Genomic DNA, 17,176 nt, shown 5'->3' on the forward strand with positions numbered 1-17,176 from the left:
GATCTAAATTGTGGCTTATCAGATGAGACAGCTCTGCTTTGTAATCAAGAAAGCAGCAGCTGTGCTCATTAGCAGCTTCCTAAAGATGGAGTCAACTCCATAAGGCTGTCCCTCTGACCTCCACACACACACACCAGGTCATATGTGTTTATACACACATCATGTGCCTGGTGTTTGTGAGACAAGGTTTCACAAGGCCTTGGCTAGTCTGAAACTCACTATATAGTTAGACAAGGCTGCCTGGATCCAGAGATCTGCCTGCCTCTGCCTCTCTAGTGCTGGGATTAAAGGTATATACCTCTATGCTTGGCCCATACAGACATCATGTATACACACACACACACACACACACACACACACACACACACACACACACACACACACACACCAATAATAATAATAATAATACAAAATTTTAAAAATATAAGAATTATACATATTAATTACAATGCATGTAATGTGTACCTTGTATAATTTTGTATAAATTTGGTAAAAATGTATTAATATTTTCAGATTTTTTATAGTAAAAACTTTCAAGATCCTTTCTTTTTAAAAGATGAGCAGTATCTTATTGATTGCAATAGTTGCCCTACTGTACAATAGCATACCACAGCTTCTTTTTTTTCTTTCTTTTTTCTTTTGATTTTTGATTTTTTCAAGACAGGGTTTCTCTGTGTAGCTTTGGAACCTGTCCTGAAACTCACTCTGTAGACCAGGCTGGCCTCGAACTCACAGAGATCCTCCTGTCTCTGCCTCCTGAGAGTGCCACCACTGCTCTGCATGCCATAGCTTCTTACTCTAATAACTCTAACTTCTTATGAGGTCATGCGATCTTAGTTGCCTCATTAAAGGTCCTGTCTTTAGATAATACCCCAGACTAAGTTACTCTGTATTAAGACTTCAACATTAAGACATTTGGGGAGAACAGTTCAGCCCATAGCGATTTCTATGACACAAAAGACTAAAATCTCATTCACTGTGGCCAGAAGGACCCAGTCTTAGAAAGAGTTGAAGTGGGTAGTCTGGGGAGACAAAGAAAGAATACAGCCACCCGAGGATCACTTACCTATAGAAAAGGGACAATGCGAGGACTAGAGTTGTGGCATAGAGACTTCCAATTCATTAGTGGTCACCAGGGGGAAGGGGTACTGTTAATCACCACAATACTGAGATTATACATTCTGAGCAATTCAATCAGAGCACCAGGGAAGAGAGGTGGGCACCAGTGGCTTTTATAGCTGCAGACCTAGATGGTTTGAATCATGTAGTTGAGACTGAAAATCTAAAGTCTGATTATGAAGCCTTAAGTTCTAGTACTTTCCACAAAGAAAATTAGACTATAGGGTATAACTTTTTGATTGCTTGCTCAGCAAAATGTTAGAACGGAGCTTCTTCACACCCCAGCACACACCAAAGTCAATGGCAGGCATCCTGGTCTTTTTCACTTTGATCTGGAGATCATATGGAGGAACCATGAAGATACAAGCAATCCATATTTCCCCAGGTCTTGACTCTTACAGCGTTTCTATAACTATGTCCAACCTACAGTCCCTCCATTCTCTATCCTCCTCCCCCAAAACAGGAGAATGTGAGAAAGTCAGGTCTACATATTTGCAGACATACATATTACCAAGTACTTTGGGAATATTTGATCCCATGTTAATTGGGTGAACACATCTACACCATACTTCAGGAACACAACATCATGGAAATACTGTACTTAGAATAACAATATTTCCACAGGCCTTCCTACCTTATGCAAATATTAGTCTTTAACCAGCAATGACCCCTAACAGATGTTTTATATTGGGAATGTTTGCTCACAGGCAGTTTCAATAGAAATATTTTAGCTCTTCAAATACATCCAAATAAAATATTTGGTCTTGAAACATTCTATTTTACATCAGTGACTTGTGGCTTCATTATAATAGAAAGAAGCATGAGCCAGAGGCTGTGTTCAGTTCTTATCTCCAACTGAACATCTAGTAGGTAACAAGTTTGTAATCTGAACTCCAGTGATTCAGAAAGGATTTTTAAAATCAGACATCCTTTGTATAATAACACTAAGAAATACAAGACCTGAGTGGTGATTCCTCGTGCAGATTTACTTTTAAAAACAAGAATGGGGGTGGGTTGGAGAATGGGGGTAGGTCACATCAAGATACGATGTTTGCAAATATATTATAAAAAAATATAAAAGATATTTTTAAAAATCAAAACTGAAACTTTGTCTCTGAGATGTAATAAAACTAGGATCATAGCCAAATTTAGTCATGTTTTCATGAAAACATGTATCACTAGAAAGACTCGATATTACTCAAATCTCCACATCACTAATATATATTCCAAACAAACCCCCGGTGGAAATTCTACAGCAATGCTCCTCAAAATTTTACTTTTTTTTTTATCGTGTGTGTGTGTGTGTGTGTGTGTGTGTGTGTGTGTGTGTAGGGGTGCACAGGCCTTCAGGGTTGGTGGCAAGCACCCTGCTTGCTGAACCATCTCTTGGCCTTACTTCTCATATTTAAATTGTGTAAGAATCAAGTGGAGACATGGCTAATTCTGGATTTTGTAGAAATCCACTGTGGATTTCTGACAAGCTCCTGCCCAGACGGTACTGTTGCCGACACACTTCAGACCAGCACCCTAGAAAGTCTGATTGCTTCCTGCATTAATTACACCCACCATAGACATGACAATTCCTGAAACACAGATCATCACTAAATCTGTCATTAGCTTTGAACAGTCTAGACAGATGCAGTTTTATACCTATTATGTATTTATATGTATTTCCTAACTTCTTTTAAATTCGTATCAAATGCTCAAGTATTCCACTCAGAAATTGTTCTGGTGTCATTTTTGTTGCTATGGTGAAGTACCCTGACAAAAAGCCAGTTAGGGAAGGAAAAAGTTTATGTGACTTACCATTCTAGGTTATAATCCTGCATTTTAGGGAAGTCAAGAGCAAAGAGAGAATGAACATACCCTTGCTTACTTGCTCTCTGATAGCTTTCTTCTGTCTCACACTATTCAGAATCTCCTGCTTAGGGAATGGTGGAATGGATTGGGTCCCCCGATACCAGTGAACAACAAAACAGTCCCCCTACAGACATGCCCACAGACTAACCTGATTTAAAGAATTCCTCAGTAAAACTCTACTCTCAAGTGATTCTAGATTGTGTTAAGTTGATAATTACAGCTAATCAGTGCAGATATGTATTTATATTTTGTTACTAGTTGCTGTAAGCATTACTCTCTACGTCTTAACAGATCAGCCCACTCAGTTAATAATATGCTATCTTCTGTGGCTTGTATTAGTTACTCGTCTTATTGCTGTGATCAAATACCTAACAAAAAGAAACTTAGGGGAGGGGTGATTTATTTTGGCTTGCAGTCCCAAGGTATACAGCTGATCATGGAATGGGAGATAAAGCAGCAGGGGTAGAAGGCAGCTGGTCATGTGGTGTCCATGATGGCTATTCTTAGTTGTCAACTTGACTACATCTGAAATAATGAAAATCCAAAACTGGAGGGCACACCTGTGATGGATTTTTACTTAATTTGCTGTAGGTAGATCCACTTCTAATCTAGATCTTGAGACACGAAGACCCATACCTTTAATCTATTTCTGGAGGAGGTAGACACAGGCCTTTAATCTGGACCACACCTTCTTATATAGGAAGCCTATATAAGGACATAGAAGAAGGAAGCTTTTGCTCTTTACCACTTGCTCTCATCTTGATAGAAAGTCCATTCCTCACTGGCATTAGAGCCTACTTCTGGATTCCAGCATCTACTGAAGACTAGCTGGGACATCCAGCCTTGTGGAGTGAACTGGATCATAGCTAGACATGGTTGGATTAGCTAGACCACAGCCTGCAAAATCATACTAATAAATCCCATATATATATATATATATATATATATATATATATATATATATATATATATATGTGTGTGTGTGTGTGTGTGTGTGTGTGTGTGTGTGTGTGTGTATGTATGTATATATATACACAAAAATAAACAACAGCAGTGGCTTATAGTCCAGGTGCTTCCCCATCCAGTCAAGTTAACAACCAAGATTAACAATCACAGGGTGATCTTCTGAGGCTTCTTACCTCCTCCCAATCACCCACTGAGTTATTCATGAGCCAGTGAACTCCCAAAGACAGCATCTCTCAATGCATTGAGGACCAAATGTTCAACACATGAGTCTCTATGGTGCATTTAAGATCCAAGCCAAAACAATTTAAACTATATTTATTACATATAATGTTTCTCATTCCTTGCTATAGACTGATATTTATGTATAGTGATACTTCTCTTTAATTCTCTTTTTATTACAGGTTTATTGGTGACAGATTTTCTCAGGTACATTTGTACCAGCTTCTTTAGCATTTTAAATATGTCATCCCATTGTTTTCTTGACTTTTTCTTTTCTGAAATAAGCTACCATTGTGATGCTAGATGCCTATATGAGATGTCTTTTGCCTTAGCTGATTTCAAGATTTCTCTCTTTCTCTTTGGTTTTTAATCCTTTGATTAGGGTGTTCCTATGTGTGATTTTCATTGTGTATATCTGGAGTTTGCTGAAGTTCTTGAAACTCTAAAATAGTATTTTAAACTATTTTTCATCTTTTTGCCTCTTCAGATTCTTATTACATTAGAAATGCTGATATTGTCCCATAAGCCACCAAGGCTTTTAAAAATTATTATTAAATTAATTAATTAATTGTTTAAATGCACTGTATTTATATTATTATATTATTATTATATTATTTCTTCCCTCCCTCTCCCTCCAACCCTGCTCATGTCTCCTCCCACCTACCTACCCACCTGCTCCATCTCAAATTTGTGTCCTTTTTTGCCACACTAAGACATTTTAAAAATTGTTTTGATTGGGGCTGGCGAGTTGGCTGAGTGGTTAAAAACATTTGTTGTTAGTGCAGAAGATCTGGATTAAATTTCCAGAACCTAAATGACAATTCACAACTATCTGTAACTCCAGTCTCAGGGAATCTGATGTTCTCTTCTGCCCTCCTAGGGCAGCGGGCACATGCACACAATGCACACCCATACATACAGCAAACCACCCATACACATAAAATACTAAAATAAATCTAAAAAAAATTTAAATTGTTTTGATCATTTTTCCTCTCTGTCAGATTTAATTGTTCATATTTGTCTGTCTTCATTTTATTTACCTTATCTTTATTTTCAATGATACTATTTAGTAATATTTCATTTATGATATTCCATTCCCAGATATAGAATTTTCATTTGAATCTTTTTTATAGTGTCTATTCCTCTGCTATATTCCTATTTAATTATTATGACAACTTTTCCTTTTAGTCCTGCTCCTTTTCTATGAAATCCAATATTTAGTCCTAGAGGTTGTTTCTATTGGCAGCTTTCCCTCCTAGTTTTAGATCATATTTTCCTGTGCCTTTGTTTGTGCCTCAGCTTATTACCCTTTAATTCAAAATTGGATCTACATGATATATAAGAGTGGACTGGGGAGCTGGAGCAATGACTCACAAGTTGAAAGCAAATACTGCTTTTGTAGGGATCTGTCTGGTTTCCAGAATCCATGTTGGGTGGCTCACAACCTCCTGTAACTCCAGCTGCAAGAGATTGGACACCCTCTTCTGCGCTCCCTGGGCACTGGCACTCAAATGTACATACTCACCCACAGGCATACACATATGTACATAATTGAAAAGTAATAAAAATAAATCTTAAAAAATGGATTGGAGTTTTCAAACATTTCTTTTATATAGTGAATGTAGACTTCACATTACAATGTGGAGTCCCACACTGACTATAGAAATCCTTTGTTTCAAAAGGATATTGGTGTAATGGAGGATTGAATCTTTAATATATTTATTATTAAATCTTTAATCTATTTAAAGTACCCTGCTCAGGGTGTCCTACTAGTTAGCAGATAGCAAGCATCTTGCCATACATTATTGTTTTTCAGTTCTACAAAACTTTATTCGCTATAGGTAATTGCACAATTAGCAATTCACATTATTATTTTTTTGACATGGTTGAAAAGCACTGGTTAGACTTTTCATCTCTGCTAGCTTTGTGGACTCTTTATCCTGACACAGGCTTCAAACATGACTGATTACTTCCAATGTAAACAAAGTAAAGACTGTTTTCAGGCTTCCAATGGAGCCTAGGAACAGCAGTGCTCTTTTTAATCTGGGCTCCTAAGTAGCTCTGTAGACTTTAGGTCAAGTGGTTTTGCAGACATCTTGATCCACTGTTCTTCTGGCAATGCTTTGAAGGTTCCCCTCCAGTCTTTCTTCAGCACAACTCCACTCCCAAGTTTAAGTTGTTTCTAGACATATGATATTTTACTAATAAAATTGCATCCGTTCTAAAACACTAGGTTCCCTGGCCCTTTGTGGAATTCTGGGACTCAAGGAATGTGTAAGATTACCTTCACTAAATCCAGAGTTTAATTTTAAAATACTGTAGTCCTGGTGATTTGTTTTATTATTTGTTGTCGATGGGTTTTGCTATGTAGTCTGGGCTGGCTCCGGGCTTGCCACCGTCCTGCTGGGATTACAACTTTGTACCACCACTGCTGGCAAGTCCAGGTAACTTTGGTATGAGAATTATGATTGTTATTACTGTTCTCATTCTGTCTTATTCAATAAGAAATCAAGAGCATGAGTTAATAATCTTACATTAGTTCATCTCTGTGGGTGGATGAGAAAGGAAAACACTGTTTATAAAACGCATGAAAAGCTGAGATGGAGGGAAGCCTGAAGTGAACAAATGAAAACCAGAATTGGAGCACATCACCTACCTATCAAAGTGCTCCAGGGGAATGAGAGACTTCAGGAAGAAATGCCAAAGAAAGTGTCTTCTTTATTCACCAAGTCCTGTCTCAGGTCATTGGTAAAATACAAAGATACTAAATGAAAGGTCTTGCTAGTCATAGACAATTATGTATAAAGCAAGAGAATAAATAGACTAGCGGGACTAAAAGTTTGACTTGGCCCCTGTTCTGAGACATTGGAAATATGCTTGTACCTTTGAAACGAGTTGGCACTATCTGGACTTTGGCTGAGATTGACCGAGCAATGTGAAAAGAGGTCTGAGCAGGACTTCTCAGTTACTACAGTGTCTGCTAGGAGCCACGTTATCCATTGTTCGCACCATCATCATTACTAGTATTTAAAGAAAATGAGACTCAATAGAATTACATTCTATATGCATGTTGTGGGCCTGATTTACTTACTCTTCTCATGAAATTAACACACTACAAGCAAAGTTGCCCTCTACATTCTATATTCTTGTATTTCCTATGTCTTGTACACATCACAAAGAATTTTAGAAATGGAGACATGAAAACTGTATTTGATTATTTTTTGGAGTATGTAAATTAAATGTAGTTTTTTTTTTTCCTCTCCACAGACTTTAGAATTCATTTTCTAGGTAGGACAAGATTCTATTCTAGAGAGCTCTAGAGAAGAAAAATAAACATGTTCCGCTTATATTTTATCATTACATAGTGGTGTGTGTGTGTGTGTGTGTGTGTGTGTGTGTGTGTGTGTGTGTGTGTGCATGTGATGCTAGGGAAGAAACCTGGGAAGTCAGTATGCTAGTTAAAGGCTCTACTACCCAGTCATCATTACTAAGTCCACTCTAGATTTCTTATATTCATTTATTATAATAATAAAGACCACAGTGGTATCATAATTAATAATTTTCACACTTATATTTATTCCACTGGGGCCAAAGAAGTCCACTTCTCTTTGCTTGGAAATCTGTGAATACTCAAGAATCAAGTCCAATTCTTAACTTAGCTGAGGATATATCCCCAGCAACGTGACAAGGGATGCTGTATACTTGATGTCCCTTGTCATAAAGCATTTTTCATCAATTCTAACTTCAATTTTTAAACTTCAAATTTTTAAACAAAACATAATAAAGTGAAAACTTAACATAGGACAAAGAATATTTTGAACAGTGAGAGTAGCTAAACTTTTCTTTAGGTTTTCCAAAAAGGGACTGAGAGAAGTTAGTGCACATGGAGCCAGCTGACTAGACTAGTGAGCCTGACTCACAGAAAGGAGAGAAAAAAGGAAAACACTGATGCAAGCTTTGAAAGCTTGGATAAATGTTCAGAAACTGCCTTGTTGGTAGAATGTTTTATCTTGAGGCAAATAGACAAAGAATTATCTTTAGATAAATAGACAGGAGTTGTCTTTCTCATAGAGGATGAAATGGACATCATCTAGAGTCAGACCACCTATGAAAATAATTACCACAGGGAGCCAGGACGCACACCATCAGGAGCTGCAGCGGGGCAGGCTGTACTGCTCCAGCTGATCGGCAACTATTCTAAGGCTTCTGTGAATCTGTTTGTGCACGTTGAAGGAACATGTTTTGGAGCACGTATCTTAGAGACAAGTTTAATATCTCTCTGAATCAGACTGGGTACATGTGTCACACGGCAGATTAGTGGCTGCCTCCATGAGAGTTGGTGAAGGAGAGTTAGAATAATGTAAAAAGAAAAATAAATAGATTTTAAGGGGCAAGAACACAAACACACTTCCTTCAGATGCAAGTTATTAACAGACTGTGTCGGAAACTACTAAAGTTCCTGTTGGATCCAAGTAGAATTTTGTAAGAATGTAATGGATGGAGAAGGGAAAACCTGCAGTGACTGTGAAGGCCCTGGCACCATGGATGTCAATATTTTCTGATGGTTGTGAATTCACTGTAAAAAGAGAACATGCGTTAAGATCAGGAACAGGAAAGGCCATGTTGAGTAGGTCAGGGCAATTTGCTGAGAATGGAACCAATGAAGTCAGTTTGAGAGAGATCCCTTCACACGTGTTATCGAAACCACGCATGTAACCTACGAGGCTGGCTACGTTCACAGCTCCATCAAGATTCCTGAATTCCCAATTGCACCTGAAATTGCACTGGAACTACTGGTGGCTGCAAACTTCTTAGATTGTTCAACAAGATAAATTATAATAAGCTGTTCATTTTTCAGTAGTTAATACCTGTAGTTCAGTTAATAATTTTTCCACATATAGCATGGTGCCTTATGAAATTTAACTCTAAAGTTAATTGCTGAGCAGATTCCTTCTGTTCCTTTGCATAGCAGACTTAAAATTTGTTTGCTATATCAACAAATTAAAGATGTTCCACAAGCCAAAAAAATAAACACATAATACTGGGTTATAGTTCTCTTTTGGATATGACCTTTAAAGTCGTAAGTGATATAGTAAATCCTAGGATGTAAGGATAAATGAATATATTCTATAGGTAAATCCAGGGCTTAGTATTTTTATGTTTTTAGTGTTATTTTAAGAACCAGTTTCATCTTACTGCCACTGAGCATTACTAGAGTCTTGAAAACAATTACATGAAAAACATGTTTATAACTTAGTTAAACCTTGATTTTTGTAACTCAAAGAATAAAAGTTGAAATTTCTTATATTTTTAATATATAAACTGCAATACTGTTTAAGTGAATCTTGTATTTTGTTTATTGCTACAATTTAAGAACTTTATTTAAAAGCAGTTTTGGAAGAGTACCAGGTGCAATTTTTGTTTGAACTGTAGCCATCTAGTAATAAATGCTAATTACTTAAGAAAAAAGTTGATTTTATCTTAAAGAGAGAAATAAAGTGTCACAAACCTTAGAGAAACAAGACTCATCTAAACACACCAGTAGGCAGCAAGAGATAATAAAGATCAGGGAAGAGACTGATCGAATGGAGACTAAAATTGCAGAATATATCATCAGTCAAGCAAAGCTGCCTCTTCAAAAAAAAAAAAATAAGGAAAGAAAAAGAAGAAAAGAAAATACTAACCAAACTGCTGGAAAAAGAAGAGCAAGCTAAACTCAAGATCAGTAGAAAGAAAGAAATTACTAGGATCGTGGCAGAAATTAATGAAATAGAAACAAATAAACAACATAAGAAAACGCAGAGAATCAATGAAATAAAAACTTGGTCCTTTGAAAAGATAAGCAGGTTTGAGAAATGTTTTGGTAAACTAACCAAAAAAAGGAGAGAAGTCCTCCAGCTGCAGCAAGCGCTCAGGGCTGCAGGTGAGCTGTCTGTCCATCTCACAAAGGAAACTTTTCTTGCAATGGCATGAAAAACATGGGTTTTTGCTGAAAAGAAAAAGAAATAGAGAAGACCCAAATTAATAAAATAAGGTATGAGCAAGGATCCATTATCAGTGGAATTTGGAAAACCATTAGGTCTTACCTTAAAAACACATATTTCACTAAAATGGAACATCTAAAAAAAAGATACATTTCTTCATGAATATGAACACAAAAATTAACACATGATAAGATAGACAATTTAAATAGATCTCTAACAGCAGTGAGATTGAAGTAGTAATAAAGAAAATCCCCACCAAAATGAACAAGTTCAGTATCAGATGAATTCCCTGGTGAACTTTACCTGACCTTCACAGAAGAACTAACCTCAATATTCTCAAAACAATTTCATAAAACAGAAAAAGAAAGAACATTATAAAATTCTTTTTATAACCCAACAGTATCCTAATATCAAAAGCAGATTAAGATACAATGGCAACCAAAAAGATCACAGGCTGATTTCTCTGACAAACACACAAAAATTCCCAACAAAAGTCTGCATGCTGACTTCAAGAACAGAACAAAAGATCATCCACCACCACCAAGTTCCAGGAGATACAGTCCACCAAGGTGGGGAAGGCATGGCCTCCGGAAAGGGAGGCAACTGGTCCTATTGCATGATCAGGAAGAAGAGAGTGATGAACTACTTGTGTTCAGCTCACTGTCTCCTTTGTATTCATCCCAGCGTCTTAACCCATTGCATCACTTTTCTGTTGCTGTGATAAAGCACCATGGTCAAGAGGCAGCTTAAAGAAGAGAGATTTTTATCTGGGCTTATGGTTCCATCCTGGGGGAGAAGATACTGAGCACCCAGAGCAGGATACTGAAAGCTCACACCTGTTACTGCAAGCGTGATGTGGAGAGAGCCAACTGGAGATGGCATGAGTCTTTAGACTTTCAAAGCCTGCCTCTAGTGTGGCACACTTCCTCCAACAACTCTGCACCTCCCATACCTCCCATGCAGCACCACCACACAGGGACCACATGATCAAATGTCTGAGCCCACTGGGGGTGCAACCTTATTCAAACCACCACAAAGCATTAGTGTGTATGTTTTTAAAGCTATTATGTATTGAGATGTATGCTTCTTAATTTATCTTCTATGATACTTTTAGTTTCTTAGGTTAGCATATTAGCATAAGAAGTGATGGATTTCTCCCTGGGAGGGGACTTGAGAGTTTAAAGAGTTCTATGATATCCAGTTGATTTCTCTCTGTCTTGTGGCTTAGGATATGAACTCTCAGCATCCTTCTCCAGCTGCCATGCCTGCCACTTATTGCCATACCTCTGCCCAGCCATTTATGGACTCCTATCCCTCTGCAACCATTAGCCAAAATAAATTCTCTCTTCCTTAAGTTGCCTTTGGTCATGGAGTTTTATCACAGCAACAGAAAGGTAATGGATACATACTTTAAAGGTTTTAAGAGAATGATTGCCAAAAATACCTCAAAACTATTAATTCAGAAGTTAATTTGCATTATAATTTTACACATGGCAGGCTAAAAAGTTACACACACACACACACACACACATATAGAATTAAATACAGCATAATCTTGCATTTTAAATAATCATCATGTAGAAATCATCTGTAGCAAAAATATCCTAGGCCTAAATCCATAGTTTCATGTCATCCTTATTACTGAGAGAGCTTATAGTCAGAAAGATTAAGAAACTCTGTATACAACCAGGTATCTCTATTAGTCAGGGTCTGTAGAGTACAGAGTTTATAGAACGTATATATATATATATATATATATATATATATATATATATATATATGATTTATTTGAATGCCTTACAGATTGTGGTCCAGCTAATTCAACAATGGCTGGCTATGAATGGAAGGTCTAAGAATCCAGTAGTTGTTTCATCCATGAGACTGAATATCCCAACTGGTCTTCAGTATATACTGGAATTCCAAAGAAGTAGGCTCCAATGCCAGTGAAGGAATGGACTGCTGTCAAGAGTGAGAGCAAGCAGGCAAAGAGCAAGGCTTCCTTCTTCCATTTCCTTTACATAGGCTGCCAGCAGAAGGTGTGGCCAGGAGGAGAAATGTGTCTTCCCACCTCAAAGATCTGGGTTAGAAGATGGATCTTCTCATTTCAAATGATTTAATTAAGCAAAAATCCCTCATCCATATGCCCAGCCATTTTTAGGATTTAGTTCATTCCAGATGTAGTCAAGTTGGCAACCAAAATAGCCATCACAGTATAACTCTGTTGAGTACAAGTGGTTCTCACAGTTCTAGGCAGAAAAATGGTAAAATGTATCTAAATCAAAATATTTTCTTTATTCTTTCAGAAGAAAACAGGAGCCTTAAGAAGATCTGCTTTATCTGCATTGTTCAGGTGATAGGGTTGGAGTTGGGGTTAGGGTTGGGGTTAGTGTTAGTGTCTCACCCCTGTGATGTGAGGAACTGATTATTAAGAAATGGGTCTGTTCTATTATCAGAGAACCTTCCTCCTGCAGCGGATGGGAGTAAGTACAGAGACCCACATTGTTCCGAGAATGAGAGTCTTTGGAATGCTTAGTTCTAAATGACATCACTAACAAACCCCTCCTCTCAGGGCTCAGGAAACTCTGTAGAAAAGAAGAGAGAAAGAGCGTAAGAGCTGAGTAGTTAAGAGCACTGGTGGCTCTTGCAGAGGCCCAAGTTTGATTTCCAGCTGCCACATGGTTGACTTACAACCATCTTTTTTTTTTTTTTTTTTTTTTTTTTTTGGTTTTTCGAGACAGGGTTTCTCTGTGTAGCTTTGCGCCTTTCCTGGAACTCACTTGGTAGCCCAGGCTGGCCTCGAACTCACAGAGATCCGCCTGCCTCTGCCTCCCGAGTGCTGGGATTAAAGGCGTGCGCCACCACCGCCCGGCGACTTACAACCATCTTTAATTGCATTCCCAAAGGGTATATTTCTCTCTTCTGGCTCCTCAAGCACTGTATACATGTGGTACAGATACATATAGGCAAAACATCCAGACACAAAATAAAGACAAAGGAAAAATTTTGCAAAAAAAAAAAAAAAAAAAAAAAAGTGTTATAGGAATGGATGAGGATTCCAGGTACCCATTCGTGTCCTGGGGTGAACTGCGACAGGGACACATGGATAGTGGTAAAATCAGAGACAGTCTACTAAGAGAGAAAAACACAACCAAGAATGGAAGTAAGCCGGAGATGGAGAAAGGTTAAACGCTCACTGGTGCTGGGCCACAAAAGTCATGACCACTGTACAGATTCTTGGCGTCGCACTGTCTTCCCCCGACTTGAATTTACCCCAGCTTTTCTCAAACATGCCATCTCTTATTCGTATAAAAGCCCCAGTGGAGTGGAGGTCTTACTTTTTCTGTCAGGGGTTTCTTTTTTATGCTAATCTTCATGTCTCTTTTTGTCCTACTACATAACTGAAATTACAACTAATGCAAATTGTTGTCTTCCAATTGTAAGATTGGATCTGGTATTCTTAGGAGGATGTTTGGAAGTTCTGATTCCTGTAAAGGAAAGTAAGTCTTCCCAGCCTCAACAGACAGGCTTTGACAACACACACAGATATAGACAAACACACACACACACACACACAACCACACACACACACACACACACATCCCTCACAGATACATACACATACACAGACATACATTAACACACCCCACACATAGACACACACACATATACACAGACATAGACACCCCACACATAGACACACACACATATACACAGACACACACACATATACACAGACACCCCACACATAGACACACACACACATCTTGCACACACACACAGATACCCCACACATATACACACACACACATGTATACACACATATATATAAACATAGACACCCCATACATAGACACATATACACACCACACACACACACACACACACACACAGACACACACATACACAGACATAGACACCCCACACATAGACATACACACAGAGACACACATACCACACAGATATAGACAAACACACACATACCATCACAGACACACACACACACACACACACACACACACACACACTCACACTCTCACAGACAAACACGCACATCATATACAGAGACACATACATGGACACAGACACATGTACACACAGGCACATACACACACCACACACTGATACACACACACACATAGATACACACACATATACATATTCCTCACAGACACATCCTTCACAGACCTACACAGACACTACCCCTACACACACACACACAGAGAGAGATACCTCACACAGGCATGCATGTACACACACACACATCACATAGACACACACACATACATACACAGACACCCACACCCATACAGAGACACACACACAACATAGACACACAGACACAGAAATACATACATCCCACACATATACACATGGACACACATACACACACACATACACACACACACTGACACACTTCAATGGGTTCAATGGATGCTTTCTCTGTTAACCCAGATGAAGAAGGAAATTCATGGATCACAGTGTTGAATTTTAGAAAGAAGTTTTATTATAAGACATTTCAGAGATAGAAAGAGGGTGGAGCTCTGTGGAGCTGAAGCAGATGCCAGGGAAAGGAGATAACCGAGCTTCTAGTCCGGGGACTTTTTACAGGACTGATGGCAGAAACTGGGTAAAGCATGAAGGACAATTACTACACTTGGCCCACTTATGAGGTGTCCAAGTTCTTCCTCTCAGTTTGAGTCACTCCTCATGTATAGCTCTCAGACAAGATTCCTCTCTTAGCAGAGAGGTAATAAGGAACCAGTATCAAGAACTCTGCTCTGGCCTCCAGCAAGGAGGAACCGTTGTCAGGGCCACGCCCACTTCTAGAACTGCTGCTTCTGGATTTCCAGCCCTAAAACTTCCTGACTAGTTTTATCTTCTCTTGTCATCAAAAAACACAAGGAATGAAAATAAGCCATCCCTTGACAATTTATTGAACCTGAAAATATCATGTGCTGCTCTGGTCATTGTGTTTAATGAAACCAGATCAAACCAAGCTAAACAGTAGCCAGGCTGAAGAAGAGTGGAGATTTCCATGTTCAGACAGTGGGAATGCTGTGCTTTCCTCAAGGAAGTATTAGCCAGGCACAGGACTGAAAGCTATAAGACAAGAAGTTGTGCTGTCTTATAGGTTTAGGGAAGGGCTTCTTCAAATTGTCCCTCTTATGATCCCCGGTAGCCTAACACATTTCTACACTACTCTGGGTAAATAGGTATACAAGCAAAACATTTACCAATAATAAGTCATAAAGAAATTTATTTAAAGCAATTATTTGGCACACAGTTTTATAGTTTTAGTAACGACAAAGGCAAAGTTACATCTGACCAAAATAGATGTGCTTATTTCTTTTTCTGTATGAATTAAATTTTGGCTGACTATTTGGTACAGCCTAGAGTATCTTCAATATCTTTTCAGAATTGATTGATACTTTGATTTATAATTGTTAGTGCTACGAACACTGGCTTGCATAAATAGACAGAAGTATGCATAGAACCATTTCAGGAATTGTTGGAAATTCAACCATTATTCAGAGCCAAAAATTCGTTTAAAGACTAAAATGGGACTCAAATGGAAAACTCAAAACAGTGATTTTTAAAATGAACCTTCCAAATCTTCTAAGACAAAATATCCTAATTTGATCCATGCTGAAGAATGACAAAAAGATTAAAAGACTTTGTCCTTCGTAACTAAATAATTATGTTTCTATGAGAGCGGAAAATGGTGTGTACAATAGGAGAATACCGAAATGCATGGCATGCAGTACTGTGTTGTTAGACATGAGGGAATGCAATGTGTCCATGTTACATGCTCAGAACCAAACTAAAGTCACATTAATGCAACGCAGGGGAGCACCGCCCCCAAACCTTAGATTAAAGCTGCATTTGATTTTGAATTAATTTTTCAGTCCCTTTGTTAGGTAGACACTGGCTGGTTCTTGAGGTCATTGAGGATAGGTAATTGAGGAATTAGCTTTGGACCCCCTTCCCCATTCCTGTCAAAACACTAATTTTTAACAAAATATCTATTTTTAATTTTTGTATCTGTATCTGCATGGGTGCCCACAGAGGCCAGAAAAGAGTGTTGGATCCCCTGGAACTCGAGTTACAGATGGTTGTGAGCCACCATGTGGGTGCTGGGAATCCAACCCCAGACCTCCAGAAGAGCATCAAGCACCCTTAACTGCTGGAGAGGAAAGGAAAGTATCATAATCGCCTACTGTGAAATTTAAAATACCACCTGAAAGGAAAGAGGAGCATCACAGAGCCCTCTGGAGATGTAAAGTAGCTTACGACATGAAGGCTCATTGAGGAAGCACCTCGGTTGAAGCTCCCTAGGAGGAGAAAACATGGCTATTTTATTGGTTTAGTCTTAACTTTTCTTTGTCTCCTGGCATCCACTCTGTTACATGATTTTTTTTTTTTGCCAGAAGATTACATGATGGCATGGTAATCTACACTATTCCAAAGATGACAAGATTGTAAAACATATCATCAACCCTTCCCTTAAGAGCTAATTTAGATCGGCCCGTCAATAACTTGGATAGAAAATGGTCCATAGGAAATCTGTTTTATTTGCAGTGGTGTTAAGAAGATGGAACCGGGGACCAGGGACCAAGGAGATAGTTCAGTTGGTAAGGTGCCCGATGTGCAGGCCTGAGGGGCTGAGTCCAGAATGCCGTCACCTGTATAAAAAGCCTAGTTCAGTAGACTGCGTCCGCAGTCCCAGCACTAGAGTCCCCGGGCTCACTGGTCAGCCAGTCTATCTGAATTGCTGAGCTCCAGGTTCAGTGAGAGACATTGTCTAAAAACTCAGGGAGGTGAGCAACTGAGGGATACATGTCACATCAAGGGGGATAAGAGGTAGTTTCTGCTGGAGCTAAACATGAGTGTTTATGGGCCATGAACATAGATTCAGGGGACTCCAAATTCTATGTTCCAATGTGATAGCTGCTTCATCAAACTTTTATGGTAACAGAACAAAGAAAGCCATCAGTCAACACACTTTCCAAATGTGTTAGTGGCTATGT

At 38.5% G+C, this 17,176-nt stretch overlaps 1 pseudogene across 1 annotated transcript; it reads left to right on the forward strand.

Moving 5' to 3' along the window:
- Positions 1 to 7,569: 7,569 nt before the first annotated feature.
- Positions 7,570 to 11,878, forward strand: LOC121830441 (elongin-C pseudogene; annotated as a pseudogene). Its single transcript, XR_013051921.1, has one exon. The product of XR_013051921.1 is annotated as an elongin-C pseudogene (transcript).
- Positions 11,879 to 17,176: the final 5,298 nt, after the last annotated feature.

The sequence above is a fragment of the Peromyscus maniculatus genome, chromosome 6 (assembly GCF_049852395.1).
Source record: "Peromyscus maniculatus bairdii isolate BWxNUB_F1_BW_parent chromosome 6, HU_Pman_BW_mat_3.1, whole genome shotgun sequence".
Lineage (NCBI taxonomy): Eukaryota > Metazoa > Chordata > Mammalia > Rodentia > Cricetidae > Peromyscus > Peromyscus maniculatus.